The sequence below is a fragment of the Acinonyx jubatus genome, chromosome C1, assembly GCF_027475565.1.
Source record: "Acinonyx jubatus isolate Ajub_Pintada_27869175 chromosome C1, VMU_Ajub_asm_v1.0, whole genome shotgun sequence".
NCBI classification, from domain to species: domain Eukaryota; kingdom Metazoa; phylum Chordata; class Mammalia; order Carnivora; family Felidae; genus Acinonyx; species Acinonyx jubatus.
The window spans coordinates 89,721,816-89,740,043 of NC_069381.1; the positions used below are offsets into that span (position 1 = coordinate 89,721,816).

The window sequence follows — 18,228 nt, forward strand, 5'->3', positions numbered from 1 at the left end:
GAACTACTGGGACCTTATGAAGATCAAAAGCTTCTGCACAGCGAAGGAAACAACCAACAAAACTAAAAGGCAACCAACAGAATGGGAAAAGATATTTGCAAATGACATATCGGACAAAGGGCTAGTATCCAAAATCTATAAAGAGCTCACCAAACTCCACACCCGAAAAACAAATAACCCAGTGAAGAAATGGGCAGAAAACATGAATAGACACTTCTCTAAAGAAGACATCCGGATGGCCAACAGGCACATGAAAAGATGCTCAACGTCGCTCCTCATCAGGGAAATACAAATCAAAACCACACTCAGATATCACCTCACGCCAGTCAGAGTGGCCAAAATGAACAAATCAGGAGACTATAGATGCTGGAGACGATGTGGAGAAACGGGAACCCTCTTGCACTGTTGGTCGGAATGCAAATTGGTGCAGCAACTCTGGAAAACAGTGTGAAGGTTCCTCAAAAAATTAGAAATAAACCTACCCTATGACCCAGCAATAGCACTGCTAGGAATTTACCCAAGGGATACAGGAGTACTGATGCATAGGGGCACTTGTACCCCAATGTTTATAGCAGCACTCTCAACAATAGCCAAATTGTGGAAAGAGCCTAAACGTCCATCAACTGATGAATGGATAAAGAAATTGTGGTTTATATACACAATGGAGTACTACGTGGCAATGAGAAAGAATGAAATATGGCCCTTTGTAGCAACATGGATGGAACTGGAGAGTGTGATGCTAAGTGAAATAAGCCATACAGAGAAAGACAGATACCATATGGTTTCACTCTTATGTGGATCCTGAGAAACTTAACAGAAACCCATGGGGGAGGGGAAGAAAAAAAAAAAAAGAGGTTAGAGTGGGAGAGAGCCAAAGCATAAGAGACTCTTAAAAACTGAGAACAAACTGAGGGTTGATGGGGGGTGGAAGGGAGGGGAGGGTGGGTGATGGGTATTGAGGAGGGCACCTGTTGGGATGAGCACTGGGTGTTGTATGGAAACCAATTTGACAATAAACTTCATATATTGAAAAAAAAATAAAATAAATAAAATAATTTCCAACCAGAAAAAAAAAATCCCTCATCTATTTTCAACTGATCCAGCTGGCACATCTCTTAGTAAATGAATTATCTTGGGCATCTGGGTGGGTCAGTCAGTTAGGTATCCAGCTCTTGATTTCACCTCAGGTCATGATCTCATGGTTTGTGAGTTTGAGCCCCATGTCGGACTCTGGGCTGACAGTGCAGGCCCTGCTTGTATTTCTCTCTTTCTCCCTCTCTCTCTGCCCCTCCCCCTGCTCCCTCAAACACATGCTCACTCGCTCTCTCTCTCTCTCCCCCCCGGCCCCAATCTCTCAAAATAAATAAATAAGTGGATTTTCTCAATCTTTGGAGCTCCACCTTTCCATTATGAGCACATAATTTTGATAATCTTAAACCATTCCCTAGCAATAACGTCATCTAGCAATCAAGCTGGATTTATTATTATTATTATTGTTATTATCATTATTTATTCATTTTGAGAGAGAGAGAAAGAGAAAGCACAAGTGAGGGAGGGGTAGAGAGAGAATCCCAAGCAGGCTTCGCAATGTCAGTGCAGGGGTCAATGCAGGGCTCAAATCCATGACCTGAGCTAAAGTCAGCTGCTTAACCAATTGAGCAACCCAGGCGCCCTCGCAATCAAGTTCTTAAATGAACATATCCTCCTTTCTCTTTCATAGCCTATACCTTATATGGAGAAATAAGAACCCAAAGCTTCATAGACTCTAGACAGTCTCCCTAGGTCTTTTTCAGCAGTTTTACTCATCCTTTAAAAATAGTAAAATTAAGGGCACCTGGGTGGCTCAGTTAAGTATCCAACTTCAGCTCAGGTCATGTTCTTGCAGTCTGTGAGTTCTAGCCCAGTGTCAGACTCTGTGCTGACAGCTCAGAGCCTGGAGCCTGCTTCAGATTCTGTGCCTCCCTCTCTCTCTTCCCCTTCCTAGCTCGCACTCTGTCTCTGTCTCTCTCAAAAATAAATAAACATTAAAAAAAAATAGTAAAATCAGAATAATCTTCTACAACTTTCACCATGTCTCCTGTGTAATTGCTCCAAAGACATAGCCCTCTTTCTAGTTAGCCATTTCAGAACTGCATTTAGCACTCTCTTGTTCAATATTTTGACTGTTAATCAATCTGATATAAAGTTGTTTGGTTCATGCACCATTTATTCAATACCTGCGGTGTGATACTAAGCAAGAGTGTTAAAAAGAGGAAATAGAAAGTTTCCGCTTTCAGTGGATTCTCAGCCTAAGTTTCAGTGGAAACTTAGCAAAAATCCTTATATGGCCAGTACATTTTAAGATTATGAACTCTGTGGGACAGGCAATTTGAAGATAGACCAAGAACTGAACTGTTCAGTCCATAGGCTGAGGAATTCATTTTATGATGTTATTAATCTGCATCTTGTTGGAAGAATAAAACAAAGTTGTTAGGTTTCATAAGACCTCAGTTAAGAAATATCCACTCAAGGAATGTGTGCTGCAGCAACTGGGGAAAAGCAATTCAATTAGCTATGTTTTTGCAACGGGGATTCTTAAGTCCTGGATCTTACGAGGTTAAAACAGTCCATTAATTATGTTCAGTTTGGGTTCATCTTCCTATACCACTTTATTCTGTCATGGGGCATATACCAATTAAAATGCATACACATTGTTTTTATGAACACATTAAAAGGAAATGACAATCACTAATGCAAAACCAAAACAACTAAGTTGCTCTGCTGTGATTGGCTGTGGAGGGGGGCATTGTATGAGATTTTGCAGCCTCAAGCAGATCTGCTGATGGACTCCATCCCCTGGCAAAAACACTGAGGAGGACTCTAATAGATATTACATCTGCACATACGCTGTTGGCCGTCCTTCCTTCACGCTTATTCGGCCCTAGCTGACTTTGCACATCTGTTGTAATTTGGTGAATAATAATAAATACACTTCTGCAATGTGTGATGCTTCAAGGCACACTCAACTAAAAAATCATTTAGGCAACTGAGATTGGGGAAACAATCACCTGGTATCAGGGACCACCTCACTGCAGCCATCTTGTGCCAGACTAGGTGTTTGGAAGGCCAGGTCCTGATCTAATATTTCTCTTCCCTTACTGAAAGCTCCTAGGGAACGCTATCTCTTAATTTCTCTGCCTCAATTGTTCATCTGAAGAGTTAAATCCCCTGTGTGAGTTGCTTCAGAGTGCTTATACACATTAACTGAGGTTCTCCTTTTTTTTTTTTAAGTACTCAAAAAGTCTCTCACAAGTCTATAGGGATAAAATTTCCTCTAGAGTTTTATTGACCACAACCTCATTTTTATATTCCTTAAATGAAGTGGTTTTCCATTGCACCACACAAATTATCAGTGCCATCCAAGGAACAGATTTAAAATTCCTATTACTAGTTCATCAGCCTGAAGTTGTCTTCTGAAACAGAGATCATAATGTTTTGATCACCCATCAAAAGATATTAAGGTAGCATTTAACAATCTTCTCAAATGTGCATGCTAGTCAAGGAAACCTCAGAGATTTGGTTGCAACTAAAAACCACAGTTTCAGGAAAATTTTTATATTTCTTCTTTCTTGTCAATAGGTGGTTTTACTTTTCCCTTCATTACTAAAGCATTCTCTGACAAATAGCTGTTTGTTTACCATCAAGTGATAAAAACAAACCATCTTCTACCATTATTCTATGCCCATGGAAATGTCTTCTGCTGTTGACTCATTGCAAATTAACTCAATGGTGCTGAAATTAATCACACTCTTTATCTCTAGAAAAAATAGGAACGCCTTGCCTTTTTGTCATTGGTACCATGAGGAGCCCAACATAACTCTTGCATCATTTATAGTGCTCTGTAGTTGCCATAATAGGTCTAATTAGTATACTGGATTTTGTTTTCCAAGAGCTTCCATACTTTTAATGGATTTGCTCTCTTGTTAAATGCTCTAAATGACTTTGCACAAAGACCAACTCCCAACAGAGACAGACTACCTATCAGTAAAAAAGACTACTAACCTCAGAATGTTTTCCCCCATGATTTTAAGTTCAAATATTTAGAATATATCACCAAAACAAGCAAATAACCTACACAGTGAAATTTCAAATCTCTTAAGAACATACTTTGTATGATTTTAAGTTTAAATATTTAGAAGTGAGCTTTTAGCAGTATAAAGTGTTCTGTTAAAAACAGACATAAAATGCTAATATTGGCTCAAGAGGCATTTTCTAAATTACTACAGCCAAAATGTTAAATAACAATAATATCTTATAACTAAAAAGAACTTCAACTGCTTTCATAAGCATTACTCATCCTAATGAATCTCAAATGTTTCAATAAATAGTGGAATATAGATGCTTTAAAGATTCTTATGCAGAGATAAATATTCTCTTTATTTCTTTTCAATGACATGTTTACAATTCTTTACAAGTTGGGTAGAACATAAGGATTGGTAGAAATTCTGACAATTTGTTTCAGGAAATCATTTGATTCCATATGTCACTGCAGAAGAACCACTGAAGGAAGATACAATATATGAGTACTTTGTTTTAAGGAAAGAAAAAAGAAATCAAAAGCTGCTCTCCATGGATCATATATTTTGGAAATGGAAACAAAAGGAAGAGAACCCACAAGTGCTTGTACATTTCAAAAAGAACACAATTAACTCGTGTTTTGGGAGTGTCCACTGGGTGTCAGACACTGTTTTAGGTCCTATAGACACATTGGTGTACAAACAATAACCTGTGAGAGAAGGTAATTTATATTCTAGTGGAAAAGACATCAACACACAAATAAATACACTAAATAAAGCTGTTCACAAAGAAGAGCAAGATTCGGGGCTGCAGAGTAAGGAGACACTCTTAGAAAGTCCAGTCAAAAAAGACTCTAGGAAGTTAAAAGATTAAAGAAATCCTGACTGAAGTAAGGGAAAGAGAGATGTGGGTATCTGGGGTAGATGGATTCTTGGACCAGGAAACGAATACAAATTCCCTAAAGCCAGAGAGTGATTAACATATTCAAGGAACAGAACTGAGGCACTTGTAACTAGAACACAATGGGGAATCCATCTTCTATTAGAATTCATGTCACCATGACTGTTACATTGCCCCACACTGGGCAAAAATGCCTATTGCCCAACACAATGCAAAAAGAGAAAAGCCTTTGAACAAAATGCATAAGCATACTGAGTAAAAATCAATAATCTGAACAATATGCAGAACACATTCATGTCAAGGAAAAAACAGTACTGTGATTTATAAAACAAAAACAAAGGCACTGCTTTTTTTTTTCTGATGCCTTAGAAAATTAACACATTTTCTCTGTAAAATTAAAATCCCAGTTATATTTAATGTGAAATGAAAAAAAAAATTCTTACAAATCCTCTCATTACTTGTGAGAAATCAGAATACAGACCTCACAATCTGATAAAACTAGACTCATTCTTAAGCTCCCTTAAGCATTAATACAGCTGCTGTCTCTTGAGTGTGTGTTTTATAATAACCAGGTAAAAGACACTCGATTATATATTTTGACATTGGGGTTTCCATCATCTTGGTTTTTACAAGGTCCAAACAAAACACTTTTAAAAACAATTTTTTAGAATACTTTACTTTAGGGTTGCCTGTGTGGCTCAGTCAGTTGAGCATCTGACTCGATTTCAGTTCAGGTCATGATCCTAGGGTCATGGCATCGAGCCCCACGTCAGGCTCCACGCTGAGTATGGAAACTGCTTGGGATTTTCTCTCTCTCTCCCTCTGCCCTTCCCTGCTGCTTGTGTACTCTTTCTCTCTCAAACATTAAAATATAAAAAAATAAAAGAATAATATATTTTACTTCATGTGTTTGCTATCTTTATAATCATTTATACAAATTTATTCTATCATAGGTGATGGATGGACAGATGGATAGACAGATGGACAGGTGATAGATAAATAGATGACAGATGAATTAAAGTATATGTACATTGATTTTATGAACATTAAATGGCAATCATAATTATTTTTGCAAAACTAAAATAAGGTGTGTTTATGTTAATTGCTTTGAAAGTCTTTTATGAGATTTTCTCTATCATTTATCTCATCTAAAGAATATTTAGGGGTTGCCTGAGTGGCTCAGTTCGTTGAGCATCCTACTGTTAATTTTAGCTCAGGTCATGATCTCACAGTTCATGAGATTGAGCCCCGTCTATGTCTCTGTGCTGATGGTGCAGAGCCTGCTTAAGATTCTCTCTCTCCCTCTCTCTGTCCCTCCCCTTCTCTCTCCCTCTCTCTCAAAATAAGTAAATAAACATTTTAAAAAATAAATTAATTAACAATATTTGGTAGTAAAGTGAGAAGAGACAAAAAAAATTCTGCTTCAGAGTAGACTACAGACATTATGTAGTTCTGGCTTGCCACTTACCAGCTACGTGACTTCCACAAGGTACCGAACTTATCAGAGCCTTAGTACTCTTTGGTAAAACCAAAATAACAAGTCCTTATTGTTTTAAACATACGCCATCAACAGCCATGGCACATTAACAAACATCTAATAAGGCACTCAAAAAATGATGCCTATTTAAGTAGTAGTAGTAGTGGTAGTAATTTTTTACTATAGTGAGTTTTTACTACCCTTGTCACTATTACTAATCACTTGTAAGTCTCACTTTGTTGATAGCAGCACAAAAATACCATGCCCCAGGTGAAACTGTAATACTGGCCCCTGCCAGGGTCTACTGGATACTTTAGAGAAAGACCTGCTCAACCTTGCATTATTAACTGACCTTATGGCAGATGGCAATTTGTGATAAGATTAATCCTGGGAATTATGCTGTGTTGCTGTATCATTATTTGATGGTGAAGGCCATGCTAGCACAGAACAAACAGTGACCAACCATCTGCAGATTTATAAACTCAGTGAAGGAAAATAATGAAGAAGGTTATTCTCATAACATTTTGGTATAAGAGTTCTTTTATAACAAAGAAATGTTAATGACTTAACATGTCCCTCCGATAAATAACAGTTGTACCTTTTTATGACTTCCATTTTGAGAAAATCACATTAAGAAAAGGGTTCTATAACTTATGTAAACACTTCTTAAAGGACATTTATTTTATCAATCATAATAACTGTAAATACATTAATACATTGATGCACAAAATCCAGAATACATACAGGAATTTGTATGTTAAAATGCCATCTCAAATCCATGGGGGAATATAGATTATCCAAAAAAGGGTTTTGAGCCAACTTGGTAATTGTCTAGAACAAAATGAAGTTGGTTCCACACTTCACACATTAAAACAGGATTAATTTCCTAATAATCAGAAGTGAAGCAGCCAATATATTGTGTAACACTCTGCTTCCCCAGAAGCCCTCAAGACTATCCACGTGGAGTCAAGACATAGCACATTCTGAATATAAGACCACCTTCAGTCCAATCAAGGTCAAGAGTCTAAAAATATACCTCCTAGGGCCTCTATCCCCTTGATCAGAAACTCACCCACCCCCCTGCTCTCCAGTTTAAACTCTTAAGTCCTGAAGGGGCTCCCTGCCTTAAACATTCTCAACTTACTTCATGAAGCATCTCTATTTATGACTACCACCACACTCAGAATACCCACACTCCAGTCACAGAATCCCTACATTCCCTTCTCTGTCTCATTCTCCCAGGCCATCCAGTGGCCAAAATTCTTCTACTCCACCCTTTGAAATTCCTTGCTCTGTTAACAGCAAAATCCTCTTCCTTCACCTTCTTCACTTAACTGAAACCTGGCTCTGCCCAGTGGACCCTGCATTCTCTACAGCTCTCTCAAGTGATGGCTGGTTTTGACCCATAACTCTAGTGCCACCAGGCTATCAGTGAGCTGAGTGATAGAAGTAACCCTCAGTCCTTATTGCTGCTTTCAGACTGTTCCTTCCTTAAACACCCCAGTTTTCAACCTATTGTCATCAGACTACATCACTAATTACTCCTCATTTTTGCTGACCTATTGTATGAACTGGATTATTTCCCCTAATTTCTCAATAATTACATCCCCTGATGTTATCCTTTTAAAATATGCCCTATTTATCATTCTGCTCAAACCTCTTCAGTGATTCCTCATTTCACTCAAGTAAAAGCTAAAGCCTTTACAAGGGTCTAGAAAGCTCTGATTTCCTCTTCAACTATTCTCTTTCCCATTCATTTCACTCTAGTCCCACTGGCTTCTTGCTCTTTCTCAGGAATGTTCCTGACCTAGAGCCTCAACCTAGCACTGTCATCTCCCTGAGGTCTGCATGAAAGTCACTCCCTTCCTTCCTTTGCTCAGATGTTACCTTCTCAATGAGGTCTGTACCAGTTACCTTATTTGAAATTGCAACTTATACCCACCACTTGGTATTCTGGTTCCTCTCAATGGATTATTCCTATTTTAATTTTAACAGCATTCATCACTTTCTGACATGTTATGTAATTTACTCATTTTGTTGTTGTTGTTGTTGTTGTTGTTGTTGTTTCTAATCTATCTCCTTCCACTAGAAGGTGAACTCTTTATAGGCAAAGATATTTGTCTGTCTTGATCACTGATACATTCCAAGTACTTAAAATAGTTCCTAGTACATGAGAGACACTCAATAAACATCTGTTTAATGAATGAATCAACCAATCAAACACAAATTTAAATGTTAAAAAAATTAAATTATAAAATGGTGGAAGAAAATTGTGCTTTAGGCTGGGGGCAGGAGACAGGGCTTTTGTAGGAAAGGGCTTTCGATTGTATCTCAAAACCCCAAATCCATACAAAGATAAATAAATGTGAATGAATACTAAAAAAAAAAAGCATAGAAAAACACCATAAGCCAAGAAAAATCTCAAATCACCAAAAAGCAATTTTATTTTTATAGTACAGATAAATGTTTATTCTTGTCAAACAAATCTAACAACCCAGTGAAAAAATAGGTAAGGGCTATCAACATATAGTTCATACATAAATGGAAATAATCATGGCTTTAACCATAGGGAAAGATGTCCAACTACTTTCATAATGCAAATTAAATCTGTCCTGAGATACTACATTTACACGTCAGACTGACAAAATCCAAAAGCTTGATAAATTGAGAATTCTAATAGCACTCTCACACATTACTGCTGAAAGTATAAACTGGTAAAACTTCTGTGGAAGGCAATTTACCAAAATCTGACAAAATCACAAATGCATAGACCTTTGGACCTCATTATTATCACTTCTGGGGATTTATAATACACAAATCTGTTTGGATACATATGACATAAGGTCTGTTAGAGGTTTTTTGTTGGGAGGTAGCATGTCCTAGTAAAACACTGGACACAAACCAGATGTTCATCAGTAAGACCTTAGTTACATAAAGGATGGCATCTCCATCAACTGAAATACCGGTCAACTGTACAAAACAATATGGAACTCTGTATTTTGATATGGCAAAAGCTCTAAGATGTAATGTTAAGTGTAAAGTAAAAGAAGTAGAACAATGGTAACTTGTGTTTAAGAAAAGGAGAAATAAGAATATTTATATTTGTATTTACTTACATGTATATAAACATGGCAGGATACATAAAAAAAATAATAAAAGTAGTTACCTGTAGACTTTGGAGGTAGGGATTGGGGAAACAGGAAGAAAAGGTGGGAATAAAGCTTTTCACTGTGTATCTTTTTGCATTTTTATATAATTTTGAACTATGAAAACATATTATGTATCCTAAAAATCAAATGATGGAAAACAGTTGCAGAAAAATAGATCATAAGAAAATCATATCAGCACTACATCATGGAAATGCCAACTAACTTCATTTTATAAACACCCTGATTGAACACTTTGTAGATAACAAATATGAAACCAGAGAGGAAAAAACATTTCTCCATTTTGACTCCAGGAAGATTGTGGTGAGGGAGGAACAGGAACTGGTAAAGAATTCATTATTGTTATTTATTAGCTACTGTAGACCTGCAGACATGTCAGGACTCCAAATAAAACAAGGCAAGAAGCAGTATTAGCATCAAAAACAACCAGTAACAGTGAGCAATACCACTTTCAGAATGAATAAACAGGTGTATAGCCACTTAAAGCTTAATTTCTACATAATAGGAACAAATAGATAAATAAAAGAGAAGCCTTCCCACTGAGAGCGAGAGAAATTGGACCACGGAGCAGTAGCACAGCACTATTGTTGAAATATCAATCAAGATAGTGGGTGATGAAAACAGAAAGAAAATGTAGAACTGGAGAAAACCTTCCTTATATTTAGTATCTGTCAATTCCTTTCTATGTACAATTCAAGGCCCTCGTGTGAAAACAGATCTCCACACCAATGCTCCCACCTTTGGGTCCAAAAGTGTATATATGGTTAAAAAGTGGTGAGTATGGACAATCAGATTTCCCCCACTATGTTTCCAAACAGAAGTTCACCAAAATCTGAAAAATCAAAGGAGAACCAAATGAAATTAAAAAAAAAAAAATTGAAGAAGAATGGAGGAATGCATGTAATTGAGAATAATTTACCTAAAGAAGAAAGTGATCAGAGAAAGAGCAAGTAGATTCAGCATCAACTAGAATATATAGTATTTGATTATCAATCATTTTAGACCTTTGGGAATGATAGAATAAAAATAAGACACAGACACTCCTTTCAAAGATCTTAGGAGATAGGACATACACAATGAAACAAAATTTGTAAACGTGCTGTTTGTGGGTAGACCATTATAGAAATATATTATAGGATAATATTTCTATATTAAAAGTATATACAAAAATCTGGATTTTCAAAACTTCTCCTCAAAATTTGGGACATAGAGGTTTACCAAGTGTTGAGAAGAGGAAGTTTTTCAGGTTCCATGGGATATATTTTACCCTGAGAACAGAGGAAGCTTAGAACAAGACAAAAAGCAATGTTGAGAGGTATATTAGTCAGCTTGGGTTGTCATAACAAAATAGCATGAACTGGATGACTTAAATACAGTAATTTATTTTTTCACAGCTCTGGAGGCTGAAAGTCTGAGATCAGGGTACCAGCACGATAAGGTGTTGGTAAAAGCTCTCTTCTTTGTTCTGTCAACTCACATAAGCAAGAGATGGCAATCTGTCTCTGTCTCTGTCTCACGTCTGTCTTTCCCTTCTTATAAGGCACTAAGCCCAACATAAGACTTTCACCACTCATGAATTAATCTAAACCTAATTACCTCTGAAAGGCCCATCTCCAAACACCATGGCATCATGGGGTACGGCTTCAATAGGTGAATTTGCGAGGACAAAAACATTCTGTCCACACAAGGGGCCAAGGTAAACTGCTTGCTGGCTAAGAAATTTGCATGGAAATTATGGAAAGCTGGTAGGAAGAGATAGGATTTTTCAAGTATCTCTTTTTCCTCTTTCGTATTTTAAATTTGGTGTACAGATCTTCTTTTACTTACAATGGGATTGCAACCTAATAACCTCATCATAAGTAGAAAATATACTTCAAAAATGCATTTGGGGGGCCTGGGTGTCTCAGCTGGTTAAGCGACTGATGTCAGCTCAGGTCATGATCTTATGTTTTGGGAGTCTGAGCCCTGCATTGGGCTCTGTGATGACAGTTGGGAGCCTAGAGCCTGCTTCAGATTCTGTGTCTCCCTTTCTCTCTGCCCTTCCCCCGGTCCTCCCTCCCTCCCTCTCTCTCTCCCTCTCTCTCTCTCCCTCTCTCTCTCCCTCTCTCTCTCTCTCTCAAACAAACATTTAAAAAAACATTTTTAAGAATGCACTTAATACATCTAACCTACCACACATCATAGCTTAATATAGTCTACCTCAATTTTGCTCAGAACATTTACATTAGCCTACACTTGGAAAAAATCATCTAACACAAAGCGTATTTGTTTTAAAAAGCTTATTATTTTAAGAGAGAGGGTGTGTGAGCAGGGGAGGGACAGAGAGAGAGAGAAAGAGAATCCCAAGCAGGCCCCTAGCACATAGCCTGATGTGAGGCTCAATCCCACGAACCTTGAGGTCATGACCTGAGCCGAAATCAAGAGCTGGATACTGAGCTGATGGAGCCACCCAGGTGCCCCTACCACAAAAGTAATGTATATTCCACTCCATACCAGTTATGTGCATAAAACTATGAGGTCAATTTCACAAACTCCATCAGAAAATTGGTCTTATTAATTTATATTTACTTCTCATTAAAAAAAAAAAAACGCAGTGCTTTTAGTGAACAGAGGTTCAGAATCTAGTTGATAATTTGACAGATAAAATTAGTTTATTAATTAATTTAGTGATGCTAATACTGTCAAATGAGGTCACAAGTTTTTCTTTAAAATTAATTACCTGTGCATATTCTTTGGCAAGATGGAAGCATTTCACTTATTTTGTAAAACAGCTGTTAAATTTCTAATTTTTTAAAACATGCTGCTAAAAAATCTGCTTTTGCCCATAAAAGGCACCATATTTACATCTCTATTATTCTCCATTCCAGCACCTTATTTTGAAAGCAGGTGGTCTGTGTTTCATAATTAGCAAAATACTAAAATAGATCATCAAAATGCAACTTTGTCAAGTTCCTAAAAGAAAGAATTTGTATCAGAAAACAGTCCGATCCATACTAATGATAGACTTGATAAAAGTCAGCTCTTTAGGGAACAGGGCCTCTCGCATGGCATACCACGACCAATGTTCTCTTCAAGGCCCTCACTATCATAGTCCCCAAAACTGGGTTTGGGATCAGGGTTAACCCTGATAAGGGACAGGATAAGGAGCTTGTCTGTGAAGCAATGCTAGCCCAAAATCTTATCATCTTTGTGAACCACTCCACAGATTGGAGAGCCACTTATTAGCCATAGCTCTGCCATTTGTCTGTTCTTTGGCCACTTAATCACTCTGAAATTCAGTTCCCCAATCTGCAAAAGTAATATGATAATAATGCCTGTTTTACCTAGAATTATTATTAATTAAATTCTTAGCACAGTATCCTACAAAAACGAGGCACTTAGGTGCAGGTCAAAAGGCAAACAGAATACATGAATTCACTTTCTCCCCTTTCTGAAACCATCTCATAATGGTTGTGTTTTATTTGTTTTGCTTTGCTTTAAGACACAAAGCTACAAAGACAAAGAGAACAGCAGAGTTAGAGAAAAATAACAAACATTTTGAAGCCAGAAAGTAAATACCTGACAAATGGTAACTGACAGCAGGCACAGGAAGGCAAATGCAAAACAGGTAAGGGAACTTTCAGAAGCAGCCTCATTTATACCATGTGACTGCACCACTCCCACCCCTACCTGAGGTGTAGGTGAAAATAAAGTCAAAATATGAAAACTGGTGGAAAATCTTTTTAAGAACCAGTTATCCCACCATTATAAAACCAGATTAGCTGGGTGACCCCTTTTCCCTGGTGAATGTTTACATTGTGAGTGCTGCACCCCCAATGTTCCTACCCCCTGCCCTTCACAGAAGTTGAAAGTCAGGCAGATAGATAATTCATCTGGCAGGAGATTGCAAGAGACTTCTCAGAACTATGTGAACTCTACCGTGAAAGACGGGAACCAAAACAAACAAAACTGAAAATGCTTCTCAGAAGAAACAAACTATGCAAGGAAAAGAAAATTTCAAAATATTATTGAGACCTTTGGAAATACAATAAAAGATAATGCATCTATGAAAAAGAAACCAAAATACTACAAAAAATAATAATAGTATCAGGGAACAAAGAAGAGCTTTCCCAGTAAATAGAGTAAGTGAAGACCCCTTGATGAAGATTTCCAAAATCTCTAAATGGCCATCTGTGTCTTCTACCTCTGATACCCTGCTTTTATGTCCCTTCTTTATATTCATCCCCCTTGACTCTCCATTCTGATTTAGATATATCTTATCTGTGTACTAAACACATCCTATACATATCTTTCACAGCACATAAACAGTCTGTTTGTCTGTCTATATCCTATACTAGAGTCTGAAGTTTCTCCAGAGAAGGGATTGAATATTCCCAACACATAGCATAGTGTCTGGCATATTAGTAGGTGCTCAATAAATATTTGTCAAATAGATAAATGAATGAATGAGTGAACTGCCATCACCAGCTTGGTCTGTCTCCAGAATTGATAATTCCAAAAGCCCATTATTAGCTTTGCTGAACCCCCTTATTAAACTCATATATGCCAATTCCTTGAAGAAGAAAAAAAAAACAGAAAAATATTTGGGTAGAGGAAGAAAGGGTGGATAAGATCTTCCCTTCAGTAAAGAACATCAACCAATACACAAGAACAACAACTCTATGGAGCACCCTTGGATTTCTATTTCTAATTTCAAAGGCAAATGCTCTCTTACTATAATTAAAATCTCAGTGTCCATCTGTATTTTTTAAAAAATTAACTGGTCATATTTGAAACTATTTTGCTCCTTGTGCTTCTGTATTTTCTTATGCTTCTACAGTATACAGGTATACTTGCATAATAAAAATTAATTTATATGCATAAAATATATAAAATAATATAAATTCAAATTAATGTTATAGCGTACTTATTTTTTTTCAATTCCCACCTCTTAATAAAATGTACTTTGAACCAACAATGGTAAGGGTTCTCAATCCTCTTTCTGTATCATAAACTACATCTATCCTGGGTCCTCCCGGATATACAGAATCAATCCTATGGGAAGGAGACCCAGGCATGTGTATTTCTAACCAGCTACATAGGTGATTCTGGTGCCCAGGCAGGTCTGAGAATCACCATTTATAGAACCCATGAAGGCTCATTAAAGATCCGTGATCTTAATCCAAGAACTCCACCCAATAATTGCATTCAGTGACTTCATTCATAACTTGTAGGTGGGAAAGTAATCATTAGCTCAGTAAGAGGAGGAGTGGAAAGAGAATACATAAAGAATAGAATTTCTCAGGGTGACTACTGAGCACAGCTTAATCCAGATCCAAGGTACCTATTAAGTGAAGACAATGAGTAAGATAGGATTTATCAGGCTTATTTCAAGTTTATCTTGCTTTTCTGTATTTCTAACTGCTAAGGAGTAATTTCTTAGAGGATTACCTCCATTAAAACCCACCCTCTTATCCTTTTTGCTAGTAAGTCTTTACAAAGTATATAAAACCTTATTCAGTTTTTAAGAAGCCAGTAAATCAAATGGATATTCAAGTTCATTTGCCTGGTGTCCTTTGCTAAGAGCTGACATTGAAATAAGAGCTTATAGCATATGCATTTGAGCTATTAAACCACGCCCGCTAACCATTTATCTTTTTTTTTCTGAACTCAAAAACTGAAATTCTGTTAGCCTGCCACTTTATTTTTCTTCACTATATTGCATTCAAATAGCATCAGTATTATATTAATGTAATAGATCATCTCTATAATTGACTGTGAATACTATCACTTTGCACCCTTCTAGAGTTATTAATTTCAGTATACTCATTGTGTTTTTGAATGTAGCTGCACAGTAAATAATGCAACACAAAGAAGCTTTAACCTATTCCCAAAGCCTACAACAAGGATATAAAGTCAGTGGTGTATTAGCTTAAAAAATAGATCAATCTTATCTTGTAAAAAGAAGATAAAAGATAGTTCTGTCAGAAAGGACAACCATGCTCGAGGCTGTAAACCATACTTGAGAATATAAAGAGAAGCCTAGAAGCATGTGTTAAATTTTGCTTCCTGTCCTTGGAAAAAGTCTTCAAGTCAATGGACATTTTAAAAACAAAGAATGGATTCAATCATCCAGGTATTTCCTCATGGTGACTATGCTGAGAAAGCATCAGCTCAACAGTTGTTGGGAGTAACAACAATAACAATTATGTTGTCATTTCATAGCACTTTACAAAGGGCTTTAATATACATAAAAGTGAATTCTTAAGTACGGCCATTACACTATCCAATTATATCCTAAGGCATATAAAACTAAGCAGACCCCATAACAGTATTCATCACAAGAGTAGCACAATAGTTCCTCAAAATGGCAACAAGGTTCAATGCCAATTAAATATCTGCAGAGACGTAGGAAAGATATCTGGATAATACAAGAATTATCCTCGCCTTTTTGAAAAGGCACTCAGCATCATTTGCAAACCATAGATGAGCCTGGGTTAAAAAACTGAACAGTGGACAGTGAGTTCCTGGTATTGTTGGTTTGCACCTGTGGCAGCTTCTCAGGGGAAACATGACAATGGCCCCCATTCATAGAGGCCAAGGAAAGACTGAAGAAACAGGCCAGCCACTCCAGATTGGTAGATGGCAGGTTGAATAAGCAAGAGACCTTATAAGGTTTTTCTTGTGTTGCTGTGAAATGAACAGATCTCCTTACCTGCCTTCCAGAATCGTGAAAATTTGTATAGAGGCCTTAACTGGGTTTCTTCATCTGTCCCCTCCAGATGCTTTCAGCAACACATGCTCAAGGCTCTGTCCTTTTAAAATGGCTCTACCTAGAGACGCCTGGGTGGCTCAGTTAGCTTGGCTCAGGTTATGACCTCACAGTTTATGAGGCCACGTAGGGCTCTGCACTGACAGAGCTGAGGCTGCTTGGAATTCTCTCTCTGTCCCCTCTCTCTCTGTCCCTTCCACTCGCACTCTCTCTCTCTCTTTCTCAAAACAAATATATAAACATTTTAAAAAATCATAAAAAAATAAAATAAAATAAAATAAAATAAAATAAAATAAAATAAAATAAAATAGTTCCACCTATGGGAACAGTGAGCAGAGGGAACATTCCAAAGACAGGAGCCTCCCATTGTGGAGGTCCAGCTCCTCAGTCAATCAGTGGTCACATCCTGTCAATGACTTCCTCCAACACTTCACTCCTCTATACTGGCTCTTATAATCTCATAAGCCCCCCTCTTCTATAGTGTGACCTGAGCAGTCTGCAAGGTGTTTCATTAGCATGGAGGTGACTCCTTTGGCAGCTATCTGGCTGCCTGGAGGAAGATACTATACCAATAATACAGTTACATGCAAAAGAAAACACAGATTAAGACAACGATGCTCCAAATCAGTGACAGCTTTTTCCACCAAAAGCCCCGTGATCCGTACCATTGATTTACTAAGTCCCCTAAGCTGGGTGTCAGATCACTCAGAACATTCACTGTGTCTCATATGATTTAATAAAGATGACACATTAGCATACTCATCAGTTATGAACACACAACCTTCTTTTTTGGATAATGACACAGGTACCTCTTGGCAAGGCAGCAGTAATGTTCAAAGCCATTCTTATTTTGGAGGACAGCTTTTCTCATTAAAGACATTTCAGTGTTCAGTAAAGACAGGCTTGCTGGCTACCATTTAAGCCTTGTTGGGTGAATGTAGTAAGGGTTTCTGTGTACTGGTCCTCCAGGTCATTGGAGGGGACAAAGACGGCAGCCAAATGATTATACCAGTGGAAAACAGAATATGCCCATTTGACCTTGCAAAGAGGAAGGTTGGCAATTTTCACTACCATGGGGCAGATTCTCCCCTGTGCCCACCAAAAACCTAGGTTGCAGTGGCCCAACCAACCAGGTGGAAGCCATGGCCAAAGATTTGTGTCACACACCCATGTGGCCCCATTTGGGACTACCCAAGAAATACCTAGGCAGTGTGACCATTTAGTGCCAAACTAGTCACTATCCTGTAATGTGACAGAATGGGCCAGTGACATCCATCCCATACTCCAGTATGTTTAAATTGAGCCAGTTATGTTTAAATTGATTCTTCTGTTTCCAAAATAGGGGTATCCAGGTACTCAAATGTCTATAATCCAAGACTCAAATGTCTATAAGCCAGATGAACCCATCCCAAATCTGACTGTAGCCACCCATGGCTCTACTAGTGGTATTTTTAGGAATGGGTGTATAATTTGAGTGACAGAAGATGACTACCTACACCCAGTGTTATTGATACACAGGCCAGGTGTGTATCACAGGCCAGGTTTCTGCATCAGTACTGGTGGTACCAGTTGAATCGAGAGTACTAGACCTAGCTTGTTCTTTAATGTACTGTGTTAGGCCTTCCAGTCCCTTCCCTGGAGTGGTGATACCCACCATGGTAATCCTGTTAAGCTTGAGGGGCATCTTTCCCATGTAAAGGTTGGACTGATTCATTTGCCAGGCATATGAAGGGACCCAGTGCAGAAAGGTATTTCCATCTTGTACCCAGTCCATGACCAGATACCACTGGAGCAGCAGAAGTCTAAGGTCAAAAAGACAGACATTTAATAGGAACTTGTATGGGAAGATCTTCTCCTTCTCTAAAAATTATACTTGT

The 18,228-nt window shown here is 37.7% G+C and overlaps 1 long non-coding RNA gene across 2 annotated transcripts in view; it reads right to left on the minus strand.

Annotated features, from left to right (window-relative positions):
• The window catches only part of LOC113599221 (uncharacterized), an 84,552-nt gene that overhangs the window by 50,517 nt on the left and 15,807 nt on the right, over nt 1–18,228 (minus strand). The window contains exon 1 of one of the 2 annotated variants that reach the window (XR_008295104.1): nt 16,295–16,822. The exons of the other annotated variant lie outside the window; for it this stretch is intronic. This is a non-coding gene — a long non-coding RNA (uncharacterized LOC113599221). Of the gene's footprint in view, nt 1–16,294; nt 16,823–18,228 lie in introns of those variants that run through there. 2 annotated transcript variants of the gene reach the window in all.